Genomic DNA, 12,819 nt, shown 5'->3' with positions numbered 1-12,819 from the left:
GGCAGCTGGTCTTGTTTGTATCCTCATCTTCCCCATTGTTTTCATCCTTATTGAAATCCTCATTGCTCAGAATAAAACAATTCTCTCAAGAGGATCTTCTGCTGCCAAGAAATAACAATATAATATGCTTGAAGGGGGGAGAAAGATATGGGGGGAGGGAAGAATAAGAGAGGTACCCTTCCATTTCCTTCTGGTCCTCTTCATCATCCCATCTAACTCTCTAGCTTCCTCTCTCTTCCACTTACCTCTTTTGCCTTCATGTCCTGTCTCTTCCTGAATAACTGAATGAGATTTGCTTTTACATATAAATCTATCTGAAGACATTCACAAGCAGGTTCTCTTTAGAGGACATGTCACTTATATTGAGCCCTTTTGCATATCACTCATACTAGTAGGTCATATAGTTATAACTAGAAGAGATTACCCTTGCTCAGGGTACCAAGAGAAGTAAGTTTATTTTCCAGGAGGCACCATCCCAACAATCACCCATTTCACAGCATCTACCATCCCTGTTCCTTGCCTTGAGATCACCCCTTAGGGATATTTTTGTGTGTCATAATTGATCCTCTGAGCCTTATCTTACACTAGGATCCTATTACCAAAGCACTCCTCTAGTTCCAAACTAAACAAAACACAAGGTATGTTTTGAGTAGGGTAGAGTACAGAGGGACCATCATCTCTTTCATTCTGGATATATTTCCATTTATTCAATCACAGCTCACATGTCCTTTTTGGACTGCCATATTATAAATTATCTTATGGGTTTTCAGTCTATTAAAATTCTTAGATCTTTTTTCCTCATATAAATTATTATATAATCATATATTCGCCATGTTATACTTGTAGTTGACTTTTTTAATCGAAATATAGGACTTTGCATCTATCAATATTAAATTGCATAAAGGAAAGAATAACAATAAACATTTAGTTGGGGTAAAAATATTAAATTGCATCTTATTAGATTTCATCTTTCATTCATAAAAGCACAGATCATAGATTTAGAGTTGGTCCATCAAAGTCAAACCTCTTCATTTTTTCAGAAGAGTAAGCCCAAAACAGTTAAGTGACATACTCAGAGTTGTATCAGTAGTAAGTGGCAGAACTAGAAATTGAATCTCAATCTTCTGACTCCAAAACTAACCCTCTTTCCATAATACCATGTTACCTAGCAAAGACTTTTTAGACCCTAACTCTGATATCCAACTTGTGGGCTCCTCAAGTCACCTGCTTATTGGCATTTGAGACTGAATCTAAGTCACTGGTACAAAAATTTAAACAGTACAGGGCTAAGAACAAATCCTTGGGGTACTCCAATAAAATCCTCAATCCATTAACATCAACTCTAACTCTGGCCATTCAGCCAGTTCTGAGTCTACCTTTAGTGTCATAGAGGCTACATATTTCCATCTTTGCGAGAACAGAATCATATAACTTCAGCGTTCAAAGGTGATCTCAGTTCAATTCATGTCCCAAAAAGGGATCCCTAATTCAAAACATGTAGGAAGTTGTTATCTAGCATCTAAGGACCTCCAGTGAGAAAGAATCCACTATTCTCAAGTCAATCCCTTCCACTTCCAAAGCAGCTAGGTCTGCTTGTTAGGAAATCTTTCCTGATATTAATCCTAAACTAGACTTTTATAATTTTTATCTATTTTATCCCTCGGTTATGCCTCCTGGGGACAAACAAATTTAATCTCTCTTCCATGTGACAACCTATTAAATATTTGAAGATAACTATCTTTTCTTCTCTTCTTTCTGTTAAATATCCCTATTTCCTTCAACCTATCTTCATGTGAAATTATCTTATTTTTATTTTATGTTCCTATGTTGTCATTTCTGATAAAATCTAAACTCCTTGAGGGCAGGAACTATATGTTCCTATGTTGTCGTTCCTGACAAATATCTAAACTCCTTGAGGGCAGGGACTATGTATTTCACATATCTAGCATAGGACCTAACATATTTTGTTGCTGTTAATTTATTTTTCAATTGTGTCCAACTCCCCATGATTCCATTTGGAAGTTTTCTTGACAAAGATACTGGAAGGATTTGCCATTTCCTTCTCCAGCTCTTTTTATAGATGGGGAACTGAGGCAAAAAGAGTTAATTAATTCTCCAGGATCATACAGCTAGTAAGTGTCTGAAACTGTATTTGACCTCAGGGAGATGAGTCTTCCTGCCTCCCAGCCGGATACTATTATCTGCTGGGCTACCCAGGTGCCCCCTGGCATCTAATATCATAGATACTTAACAAATATCTTTTGATTGATTGATATGGCATTGACCCTAGGCCCATCACCATTCTGGTGGTCCTCCTGTAGACTTTCTTCACCTTATCAATGTCCTTCCCAAAATATGATGCCCATAATTCATTACAGTACCATAGATGTGGTCCAGAATACAGTGTGTCTAGCTTCTTATTTCTGTAAATTATGCCTTTCAAAAAACACAGATAGCATGAAAAACTTTCTTAAGTGCTCTTTTAAAAACAAAGTATGCTATATCTACAACGTTTCTCTAATCTGGCAACTATTTTAAAAAAAAAGGAAATGACATGTTTTGTTCTTGAATTCACTCTGGCTCTTAGGGATGATTACTTTTCAATCTAAATGTTCAAAAGCCATTCCTGTAATAAACCATTTTGCCAGGAATTAAAGTCAAGCTTACTGACTGTTTTCAAGTGTTCAAATTCTATTGTACTTTTTTTTCTAAATTGGGACAATATTTGTCTGTCTCATATTGTGACATTTCTTTCCACTGTCTTTTTTCTATCCCTCAAAGATCTTGGGTGGAGGTGTGGCAATCTTGTCTCCCACTTCAAAGAAGGAAGAGAATCACTTTAGGCGGTATAGTAGAATAGTAAAAAATAATGAAAAGACAGTGTTATTATTCAATTGTTATTTTGCCTCTGTTTTCACAGCCAGGAAGAATCATTCTTAATCTGGTAAAGAACATTAATGGTTAAAAGGAATCTAAAATTTATCCTGAAAGGTGGTCAATTAGCACTTATGCTAATTGTATGCTAGGCACTCGGGATACATAAAAAGGCAAAAGGCTGTCCCTGCCCTCAAGTAGTATACAATCTAATGGGGAAAAAACATGCAAACAACTATGTAGAGGATAAATAGGAAATTATCAGAAGAGAGAAGGCACTAAAATAAAGAAGGATTGGGAAAGGGTCTTAGAGAAAGTGAGATTTTTGCTGAAACTCGAATAAGCAGGAAAGAAAGGCTGAGACTATGAGTGATTCTTCCAAAGAATAAAGAATATCTCTCTTCACCAAAGTTTTTGGGTCAATTCCATCCCTCATGCAGGCATGAAGTGTTGAGTCAGCATTCTCTCCACCAATTAAGAGAATCTCATGAAAAAAATGTTCCAGGCTTGGCTGGAAACCAGGATCATACATATATATTATCTTGATTTTTTTTCAAATATCTGAATCAGTTTTGCTGATTTTTAAAATATTCTTCTTTTTCTTAAAAAAGAACCCTCTATATTAAAATGGAAGGGGAGAAGAATGTAGAGGAGTATTTAGGTTATTGAAAAACAAAATATATTAATAAAAGTTGATGTTAAAAAAACAAAATAAAAAGAAGTGGAAGTAAAAGGGAATACATTCTATGTATGAGGAACAGTCAATCAAAAGCAAAGCAAAATTGGGTGACAAAGTGTTAAGTTTGAGGAACAAGTAGGCACTATGACTGGATTGTGTTGCTAAGTCCTGTCAGTTACATGCAATTTTTGAGACCCTTTTTAGAGCTTTCTTGGCAAAGATACTGGAATGGTTTGCCATTTTCTTCTCTGGCTCATTTTACAGATGAGAAAATTGAAGCAAACAGTTAAATGACTTACCCAAGATACATAGCTATTCAGTATCTGAGCATGGATTTGAAATCAGGTCCCCCTAATTCCAAGGCCAGTGCCCTATTCACTCCACCACATGGGTGTGAAGAACAAGATTGGAAAGGCAATAAGGAGTCAGATAAAGGTGCCTTAAATGCAAAACAGAAAAATTTTTATTTAACCTTGATCATTATAGAAAGTAATTGGAGTTTAGTGTGTGTGTGTGTGTGTGTGTGTGTGTGTGTGTGTGTGTGTGTGTGTGTAGGAGAGGGGAGAGAAGGGGAAACAGAAACAGAGGCAGAAAAACAGAAACAGGTAGAGAAAAGAGACACACAGACACACAGAGAAAGAGAGATACAGATACAGAGAGGCAGAAAGGCAGACAGAGAGACAGAGAAAGAGGGAGAGACAGAGAGACAGAAATAGAGAGAGGAAGGCAGATTGAGAGAGAGAGAGAAAGAGAGAGAGACACAGAGAAAAGAGAGAGAGGAAGAGAGAGACAGAGAGAGAGAGACTTGGTCATGTCTTTTATTTTGGCAGCTGAGTGGAGAATGTATTGGACTGAAGAGAAGGTTGAGGCCAGGAGGCTACTACAATTAGGAGGCTACTGCAATAACCCTGATCAAAAGTGATGAGAGCCTGAACTAGGAAGATGGCTGTGTGAGCAGAAAGAAGACCTATATAAGAGATGTTGTCAAGGTGGAAACACAGCCAAAATTTCCATGAGAGGAATATATTTGTTTACTGCACTGGCTACGAGATGCAACTAAAACTATGACTGGGAGCTGTTGGCGAAGAGTTCCAAGCCACCAATGTCCTAGAATCAGGAGTGACAAGAAAGTACCAAATGATGAGTAATGACACATGGAATTAAAAGAATCCCCAGTGAGTTCCTTCTACTTTCACAGAAGTCACTTTGCAGGACCCTCCCCTATATCTTTAAATAGGCAGACAAGAAAAACCATTCACCACAATACCCAATACTGTTATTCACATTTCTATTGAAGATACCCATTCCCAACTTCATTCTGGAAACTCCTCTCAGCTGCAGTGCATTGTAGTCGCCTCTGGACAGGCACCTCGGGAAGTCTGCCAGGAGCTGGACTGCTGGAGATTCTGAAGCTGATGGTAGAATAATGATCCATCATCCCTGTTAGCTTCTCTGCTATTAGCATTGTAACAAATAGGAAGGCTTCCAATGAGTCAAGAGAAGACAAGTTTACACTCAAATACTCTTACTAAACTACAAAAAGCAATTATTTTATCCAGCTGTGTGTTAGTTTTAAAACATTAAATAGCCAGATAGTTATGATGAGGTGTAAGGAACTAAATGATGGGGTGAATGGTAGTTGTGAAAAGGTGTGAGAATTGGGAAATCCCCTGTGGTCAGAGGCACAGGTCCAATGCAAAAGCATTTGCAGTCCCGAAATCTGTGTGGAAAAAGGGATTTATTGGCACTGAGAAGAAACTTCTTAGTGGGCAAAAAGGTCCTGTTAGGAAGATAACAAAAGTTAACACTGACAAGAGAATAACTTGGAGTTGTCTTGTCCTGGAGTTGTCTTGATCTGAACCCTATGGAAAAAGATAGCAATAGGAGAAGGAATATTTATAGGGTTCCATGCTTGAAGGTTCACAGAGCTACCCGGGCATGTACACAGTGCATTATTGTCCCATTTTGCAGATGAGAAAAGTAAGTCTCAGAGATGGGAAATTATTTACTTGGTTCAAACAGCTAGTATTGGTAGGAATTGATATTTGAATCTGAAGTTCCCTGACTTTAAGAGTGTTTTTCCCATTGTACTATACGTGTTCCTAGCTCTTCTTTACCCATGCTTTTGGTTAGAATTAATTTCTTCTCATCACAGGATGGAGTCAGTCAGTGGTGAGAGAGAGAGAGAGACAGAGATAGGCAGGCAGACAGAGACAAAGAGAAACAGAGACAGAGACAGAGAAACAATGAGATAGAGAGACACAGAGACAGAAAGACACAGAAAGACAGACAGGCAGACACACACAGAGACAAAGAGAGATTTTTTTTTGGTTGTTTTGTTCAGGGCAGAAGGATCAATAATAATTTTACTGCCTTGTTTCTGAGGAAGGAAAAACTACCCTCAACCTCTCTTGCTGATACCTCTCTTTACACTTCGTTTCTTTCATTTCAATGAGGCAGGAACGCTCAAAGCTCCCTCTTCTGTTGTTATATGCTGGTCACCTCTAATGTGAGAGTTTTTATACTTATACTCAATTTGATAAGTTCATTGTAATTTAATTGGTATTGTAATTATAATTGAATAAGTACCAGTAATTGTACTGGTGAATTAAGTAGCATTAGATTTAAATTTAAATAAATTCTGATAGTTAATGCTGTTAGGATAAGAATTATGATTAATTAACCCATTATGTATTGATGAACATTAACTTGAACAAAATATGGGAATTCTTTCCTTTGGTTACTTCTTCTCCTTGACTAGTCATGTAACTTTTCCCTTTTTGAAACTGACCAATCAAAACATTGTATCATCCCATTCTAATTTTAGTATTCTCAAATACTTTTTCTGTTTTGGCTTTTCCTGGTTTAGGTATCAGCACTATATTTGTGTCATGGAAGGCAATTTGGCAGGACTCTTTTCCCCCCCTGTTTTTCTAAATAGTTTACATAGTATTGGGATTGAGTGTTCTTTAAATGTTTGATAGAATTCACTTGTAAATCCATCTGGCTCTGGAGATTTTTTTCTTAAAGAGTTCGTTGATGGCTTGTTCAATTTCTTTTTCTAAAACGGGGTTATTTAAGTAATTTATTTCCTCTTCTGTTAAGCTGGACAATTTATATTTTTATAAATATTCACTCATTTCAATCAGATTGTAGATTTGTTGGCATAAAGTTGGGCAAAATAGCTCCTTTAATTATTCCTTTAGTTTTTTTTTTTTCCCCATTGGTGGTAAGTTCACCCTCTTCATTTTTTATGCTGGTAATTTGGTTTATTTCTTTTCTTTTTCTAATCAAATTAACCAAAGGTTTATCTATTTTGTTTTTTTTAATAAAAGCAACTCTTTAGTTTTATTAATTAGTTCAATAGTTTTTGTACTTTCCATTTTATTAATCTCTTCTCTGATTTTCAGCATTTCTAATGGTTGCATTTTTACAAAGAAAGGAAATGGAATGAGCATTTAGGAACTGATTTTGACTGACAAAAAAAAACTAGTTTATGAAATAGAAATGGTGGGATCTTTGGGGTTCTAATAACTAAGTTTATGATAAATAAGAAGAAAGAAAACTGAACACATATATAAGCACATATTTAGGAATTTGGGGGAGGAGACATTAGGGAATTCAGAGGAAGGATAGTTAAAACCTAAAATTGTATGGCGGAAGTAAGCCTAAGAGGGAGAAGAAAATCTCAAAAGTGAAAATCTAAAGCTACAAAGAGAAACCATTGTCATAGAGAAGAAAAGAAACAACAATCTAGAATGATCATGGTAGATACCTATTGACCTTTCTAGATTCTAAAAACATGTATGTATAGTAAGTGGAAATGTTGGCAAAGGTCAGACACAAATTGTCCCTATGAACATTTGGGGTGCTTCTCTAACTTTGCACATCTTACATTTTTTTCTGAGCCAATTCATTTCTATTTTGCTCATAGAACACAGAACTTTCTCTGATGGGGACAGTCCTGTGCCAATGTCTCCCATGTCATACAATCAATTCTAAAGAAAAAATGTATATCCATTTATATAAACACACATACATATACATATACACATAAATACACACACATAAACATTCACAAATATAGAGTATGGATATGAGCTATATATGCATATGGGATACACACATACCACATATGGTATATATATAACAATTATCTCAGAGAATTAATATAGAGTATATAATAGAATATATTAATTATATACACATACAACACAGAAACAGAAATATGCTGATAAATGTTTAACAACCAGCTCCCTGAGGTTGAAAAAAGTGCATGTGCAACACTTTTAAATTTAATCTGTTATTATCAACATTTTCTCTGTCACTTTCTTAAGTCTAGACCAGGGGTGGGGAATGTGGTATAAGATCTGGAAAATCATTTGATCTGGTCCTGCCAAGGCAATCAAAGGTGATGATGAGCTGAAAGCTAGGCACAATAACCTCCCACTGCTTGAGTTTTTAAATTGATAATTTTGTATGGCCCCCAAATGATGTTATAAATATCCAAATGACCCTTGGCAGGAAAATGTTTTCCCACCTCTGGTTTAGACAATCAACAAAGCAATAAATCAAGCCCTGGTAACATTTGCCAACTTCCTAGGTATAAATGCTCACACTGAAAATTTAACAAATAAAGCCCCAGATAAACATAGACAATTAGTGTTTTGCCATTATGGTACAGCTAAGCTGGTGGCTGTATATCCTATGAACAGAGGGAGGAGGGAGAGAAAGTGGGGTCAAAAAAACAAAAACAAAAACAAAACCTCAAAACCCATGGGCTTAAGAGTGATATACTAGGTTATGATTAGTCCTATAGATATCATAAAGGAAAGGAAAGAACATGGGAAGAATATTGAATTTTAAGAGGGGAGTTCCTAAGTTATGGTGTGAATAGGATTTTAAAGTGGGATATAGGGAAGGAGAAACTAAACTGAGAGGAAGATAGAATTATAAACCACATAATAATTAGAAAATGTTGATTGATAGCAGCCCCTGCCTCACAGGCAGCTAGAGTATAAATGTGTCTTTGTTTTATGCATAAAAAAAGGATTTGCATTGGTGACCTGCTCCCTGACCTTGTGAAAAGCCTCCTACTGAGACATCTTCCTATCTTCTCAAATCTGGTGGATTGATTCTCCACTATATTTCTGACTCATTTGTTAATATGTAAGAAAACTCTCCATGCAGAGAAAGGGCATTGCCTAAGAGGTCTTGGCACTCAGTTCAGCTGAATCAGAATTCCAGCATATATAGTTGTCCTATGCTTGACGATTGTGCTCTTATAAGATAAGCAAACATTCTATTATAATCCTCTTGCTTCTCTTGGGTCAGTCATTTAAACCACCTACTATTTAAGATTAGACTGGTCACCCATGAAAACAAATAATGGCTTAGGTTTATTTGACCTGATTCTAATGCCCAGTCTGAAATAATACCTCAAATGCCACCTGAAACCTCATGAGAGTGTTATGAAAACTTAAAGAGATAAAGCTGCCCAGGGACAACTAAATAGCACAGTGGCTAGAGCATTGGTCCTGAAGTCGGGAGGATCTGAGTTCAAATCCTGCCTCAGACAATTAACATTTGCTAGCTGTGTGTTCCTAGCCAAGTCACTTAACTCCAATTGCCTCACCAAAAAAAAAAAAAAAAAAAGAAAAAGAATACCCAGAATATGAGATTGATTGACCTTTTTAAAGGCCACAGAGACTTCAAAGGCTGGGAATTAAGAAAATGCTATTAGATTTGACAATTAAGAGATCATTGCTGCTTTGGAGATACCAGTTCCAGTTCAATGACATGGCTGGAAGCCAGAGCAATAGGAGAGGAAGTGGAAGCATCAGTGGTTGATGGTTTTCTCAAGTTTATTCAAAAAAGAAAGAAGACATATAATTCAGGTTAATGGGAATGAACCAATCAATAACACAAACAACATACTTTGGAAACCTTGACATGCTGCTGCTACTCCTGCTGCTGCTACTACTACTATTACTACTGCTGAGAGCTGCTGACTATTACTGCTGACTGTTGACTGCTGCAACTACTACTCTTACTGCATCTGTCTGCTGCTGTTGGCTGCCACTACTGTTAACTACTGCTGCTAACTGTTGACTGATGCTCTTACTATTACTACTATTACTTGGGTTGACTATTATTGCTGTTGTTGGCTGCTATTGACTACTGCTACTGACTATTGCTCTTGTCTGCTGCTGACTACTACTACTGCTACTACTACTCTTAACTGCTGCTGCTGACTATGGCTGCTGACTGCTGCTAACTGCTGCTGCTGCTGCTGCTACTACTACTATTAATGCTGCTGACTACTGTTACTACTGTTGGCTGCTATTGACTACTGCTACTATTACTGTTGACTCCTGTTGACTTCTACTGACTACTATTGCTGACCTTTGACTGCTCTTGACTGTTGTTGACTGACTACTGCTGTTCCTAATACTATTATTACTGCTGTTGATTATTGTTGCCCCTATTGGCTACTGCTACTGACTATTGCTGTTGATTGCTGCTGACTATTATTGATTGCTGCTGCGGCTACTATTACAATTACTGCTGCTGACTTGCAGTTGATTGCTGCTGACTACCATTGACTGCTGCCGCTGACTATAGCTGTCCATTGTTGCTGAATGCTGTTGACTATTGCTGACTACTTCTGCTGATACGTTACATGAAATATAATACCATTGTTCTTCCATAGTAAATATTTTAGAATATTTGACATTAATTCTAACATTTGTTTGGCATCCTTGCTTCATGTGGATTCTGGATGAGTGGGTACTTGTGTACCATGTGGGTCACTCAATGTTTCCTTTAAACATTCTTTTTTTTTTTAATTTTTATTTAATAGTTACTTTATATTGACACTCGTTTCTGTTCCGATTTTTTTTCCCTCCCTCCCTTCACCCCCTCCCCTAGATGGCAAGCAGTCCTTTATATGTTGGATATGTTGCAGTATATCCTAGATACAATATATGTTTGCAGAGCCGAACAGTTCTCTTGTTGCGTAGGGAGAATTGGATTCAGAAGGTATAAATAACCCGGGAAGAAAAACAAAAATGCAGATAGTTCACATTCGTTTCCCAGTGTTCTTTCTTTGGGTGTAGCTGCTTTTGTCCGTCATTTATCAATTGAAATTCAGGTCTCTTTGTCAAAGAAATCCACTTCCATCAAAATATGTCCTCATACAATATCATTGTCGAAGTGTATAATGATCTCCTGGTTCTGCTCATTTCACTTAGCATCAGTTCATGTAAGTCTCGCCAGTCCTCTCTGTATTCATCCTGCTGGTCATTTCTTACAGAACAATAATATTCCATAACATTCATATACCACAATTTACCCAGCCATTCTCCAATTGATGGGCATCCATTCATTTTCCAGTTTCTAGCCACTACAAACAGGGCTGCTACAAACATTTTGGCACATACAGGTCCCTTTCCCTTCTTTAGTATTTCTTTGGGATATAAGCCCAATAGAAACACTGCTGGATCAAAGGGTATGCACAATTTGATAATTTTTTGGGCATAATTCCAGATTGCTCTCCAGAATGGTTGGATTCGTTCACAACTCCACCAACAATGCATTAGTGTCCCAGGTTTCCCGCATCCCCTCCAACATTCATCATTATTTTTTCCTGTCATCTTAGCCAATCTGACAGGTGTGTAGTGGTATCTCAGAGTTGTCTTAATTTGCATTTCTCTGATCAATAATGATTTGGAACACTCTTTCATATGAGTGGTAATAGTTTCAATTTCATCCTCTGAAAATTGTCTGTTCATATCCTTTGACCATTTATCAATTGGAGAATGGCTTGATTTCTTATAAATTTGAGTCAGTTCTCTATATATTTTGGAAATGAGGCCTTTATCAGAACCTTTAACTGTGAAAATGTTTTCCCAGTTTGTTGCTTCCCTTCTAATCTTCTTTGCATTCTTAATCACATAATTTATCAGTCTGTTCAGCTCCATGGCTTCATTTTCTGCCTCAATTTAGTCTTAGAGGTAATAACTCTAAGATCCCAAATTTAATGATTTAATTACTTAAAGACAACATCTTTTTCTTCTTTCTCATTTCCCCTCTTGCTTATATGATCAATCCTTTCCTTACTTCACTTCTAATCCTATAACCACCCCATGCTCTGGTCCTTTCCTCCTACTTTGATTTCACGGGTCTCCTCAAATGAATATCTCACTAACCACTACATTGAAATCCTTTATACTAGTGATTTTTCATTGTTCTGAACCTGTGAATCCTCACCCCTACGTAATTAATGCATCCAATTTCTCTTTTCCTGCTGCAGAGCTGCTGAAAATCATTGGAGAAAGTCATGAATTCAGTAAGGGTTTACCCAGTAGGGACTGATACTGCATAACCTCAGCTGGTCCTTCACCAATTGTTCAATAGATTGACTCCCTTTCTCAATCCCTATAGAATATTCATATTTCCAAAAACTCACAGTCACAATGCCACACCCCACAGCTAGAGCACATCACTTAACCTCTTAGTTAATGAGGCTATCTAGCAGAAACTCCCATTTTTTCCCATCCACTCCTAGTCTCATAGTTCTCAGACTTACTCTTCTCTTCTCTCTGGTCACAGAGGAACTTTTATTCCTCTTCTTCACTTGGGCTAATTCACTTTGATTTATCTTTGTTTGGGTTAGCATCTGCTACCTTCTCTTTCCTGCTTCTTTAATCTCTTCTCCGCTGGCTTTTTCCCACCTGCATGCAAACACACTCAGGTCTTCCCAGTCCTAAAACATCTTTGCATAACCCTTCTCTCCCAACCAAATTGATCTCATTTCTCTCCTCTTTGCTTCCAAATTTAAAAAAATACATTCACAACCTACACTTATTCTCTTTTAAAAATTTTTTTGTCAATTTTATTTTTAATTTATGGACTAAAACAAGCAATTACATAACATTATATTTTTAAAAAGATGATTACATTAAATAAAATATCAACAAAGAGATTACAACAAGTTACCCTTAGGATAACACACCATGACCAAGTAGAATTTATACCAGGAATGCCCAGGGCTGGTTCAATATTAGGAAAACTATTAGCATAATTGACTACATCAATAACCAAACTAACAGAAATCATATGATTATCTCAATAGATGCAGAAAAAGCATTTAACAAAATCCAATGCTCATTACTATTTAAAACATTAGAGAATATAGGAATAAATGGAGTTTTTCTTAAAAGGATCAGTAGCATCTATTTAAAATCATCAGCAAGCACCACAGG

This window comes from Antechinus flavipes, chromosome 4 (genome assembly GCF_016432865.1).
Source record: "Antechinus flavipes isolate AdamAnt ecotype Samford, QLD, Australia chromosome 4, AdamAnt_v2, whole genome shotgun sequence".
NCBI lineage: Eukaryota > Metazoa > Chordata > Mammalia > Dasyuromorphia > Dasyuridae > Antechinus > Antechinus flavipes.
Note: the sequence above shows the minus strand (reverse complement) of the source record.